Source organism: Myotis brandtii, unplaced genomic scaffold, assembly GCF_000412655.1.
Source record: "Myotis brandtii unplaced genomic scaffold, ASM41265v1 scaffold297, whole genome shotgun sequence".
In the NCBI taxonomy this organism is placed as follows: Eukaryota; Metazoa; Chordata; class Mammalia; order Chiroptera; family Vespertilionidae; genus Myotis; species Myotis brandtii.
The window spans coordinates 1,539,423-1,542,301 of NW_005361351.1; positions in this window are offsets into that span (position 1 = coordinate 1,539,423).

Genomic DNA, 2,879 nt, shown 5'->3' on the forward strand with positions numbered 1-2,879 from the left:
CACCAGTCTGCATTCCCACCAGCAGTGCACGAGGGTTCCCTTTTCTCCACATCCTCACCAACACTTGTCATTTGTTGATTTGTTGAAGATAGCTATTCTAACAGGTCTGAGGTGGTACCTCATTGTTGTTTTGATTTGCATCTCTCAGATTATTAGTGACTTTGAGCATTTTTTCATATGCCTTTTGGTCTTCTGTATGTCCATTTTGGAGAAGTGTCTATTTAGGTTCTTTGCCCATTTTTTAATTGGATTGTTTATACATTTGGCTTTTTAAGAAACTGTTCCCATAGTGGTTGTACCATTTTACATATAACTTATATTATTGCAGGAATAGGAGAGGGAAAGTACTTCAGGCATCTTAATGAGTGATGGCTTTCTTCATGAAAATGGGAGTTCCAAAAGGAGATGCAAGTTTGATGAGGTTAAAATCACAAGTAGTGTTTTGAACATAATAAGTTTGAGATGCCTGAGAAGGACATAGAAATGGAGATGGCCAGCTACCATTTGGATAACAATCCTTGCCCAGCAGTAAGACTGGCATGAGGTGCAGTTTGAAGATATGTGGCCTGAAGTCATATTTGAGGCCATTAGAGGGCATGAAGGTTAAATGATAAGAATAGAAGGCCAAAGAAGAACCCTAAACAAGCAAACAAAATAGAATAGACTCATAGATATAGAACAGTCTGACAGCTTTCAGAAGGGAGGGGTGTTGAGGTGCTGGGTACAAACGTGAAGGGATTAAGAAAACAAAAACAGCCCTGGCTGGCTTGGCTCAGTGGATAGAGTGTCAGCCTGCGGACTCAAGGGTCCCAGGTTCGATTCTGGTCAAGGGCATGTGCCTTGCTTGCGGGCACATCCCCAGTGGGGAGTGTGCAGGAGGCAGCTGATCGATGTTTCTCTCTCATCGATGTTTCTAACTCTCTATCCCCCTCCCTTCCTCTCTGTAAAAAATCAAAATCAATAAATAGTAAAAAAAAAAGAAAACAAAAACAAAAACAGAAAACCTCATAGACAACAGTATAGTGATTACCAAAGGGAAAGGGGGTGGGGGAGGTAGAAGAGGGTAAAGGGGGGATAATAAGTGACCAAAGGAGACTTTGGGTGGTAAACACACAATACAGTACACATATGGTATATTATAAAATAGTAAACCTAAAATCTACATAATTTTGTTAACCGGTGTCACCCTAACAAATTCAATAAAAAAATAAAAAAAGAAGATCTGGTTTCACAGGTCCTCAGAAGTAAAAGTAAAATTAAACAAAAATACATACATAAATAAATAAGTAAATAAATAAATAAAAAATAGAAGGTCAAGCGAGGAAAAAATTGTTAAAGAGACTGTGAGGTGAATTTCAGACAAATTAAGGAAATACAGCAGGTACTGATGTCCACACAACCAAGATAGATCACAACATTAGGAATTGCTGCAGATGGACCACTCCGCTGTGTTTGGTTTTGGTGGACTGGCAGCAACAAAAGCCATGTCTGAAATTGAATGTGGCTGAAACAATATAGACAGCCTTATGGTCTTTGACTCAAGGGAAAATCCATTCTGGGGAGGTAAACATGGCTAGTCCCAGTGGAGGGACTTTCTCCCCAAGAACTCACATTGTCCTTTGTCAGTATGGTTGGCAAGGCAGCTAAGGGTCTTCCTCAGACAAGGTGGGAATAAAAAACTGGCTGCTTGTTTATGAACTCCCAGTCTCTTAATCTTCATGATCTGAGTTATAAATTTTGCCAAAGGTATTCACAGTACTTTAAAAAGTGGGTAAAGTTTCTTTTTGAATGCTAAATTTAGGTATTAATAATGTTGAATGATAACATTAACTAATTAAGAAATAATAATTTACCTAAAAAAAAAAATAATAATTTACTGATTGTAATTTAAGGAACTAATATTGGACAACTTTTGAAATACATTACTTAAAATTGCTCACAGTTCACTTTATCTCTAAAAGCCGTAAAAAAACATATGTCAGCTCTTAATGTTTCAATAGTTTTTAAATACTCATTGTTTACATAGAATGATATTTACTATTTGGGCTTTTGTTTCTTTACTCACATTATCCAAGAAATGTTCAGTAAAATAATGTTTACGATATTAATATAATTGCATCCCCTTAATTCTAAAAGGATTCCATGGGTTCTTACCGAATGTGTTATAAAATGAATGACAAGATAATTGTTTGATTAGCACATGGATGATAATGACTGGAAAAATGGGGTTGATATAAGAAAACCATTGAAATATACTGGGCAGTGGGATCTAGAAAACAAATGAGTTATAACAGCAAAAGAGCAGTATTTAATTAACCCTAGAAAACTAGAGGGAGACTGATTTTTTAAAAATTTCCCTTGATTATAAACTGAGAAAACACTGCTTTTAAACCCATCGGGTAGCTCCTCCTTCTCTACTTGGTTGTTAATAATCTGGCCTATCCCAAACCTTGGTGCTTAAGAGGCTTTTATAGCAAATGAGAAAATAGCAAAGTTAATATCCATTAACAGGAATTTCATTTGTATTAGTTTCATTCTGAGTATAATAAATCCTACACTCAACCTTTACAAAAAATCATTGAAAATGGACAATTGCATGGGTACAGTAATTGAACTTCCCCCTATAGCGATGAGAAAATCACGTCTTTAGAAATAAAGACTCTTTAAAACAAACTGAATTTCAATACAAAGAATGACTCCACAGGCTAACTGTTAAAGTCTCACTTAATTTCCCATTTTCTTTTGTTCATACCTACCATTTGGAATTTCTCAAATACAGTTTCTTTAATTTCTTTCTAGTAATGTCTCTAATTCTACCACTTTCTCACTGGAAAATGGACTTTTCCTTTCTGCCCTAAAGGACACATTATCCTAGTAGG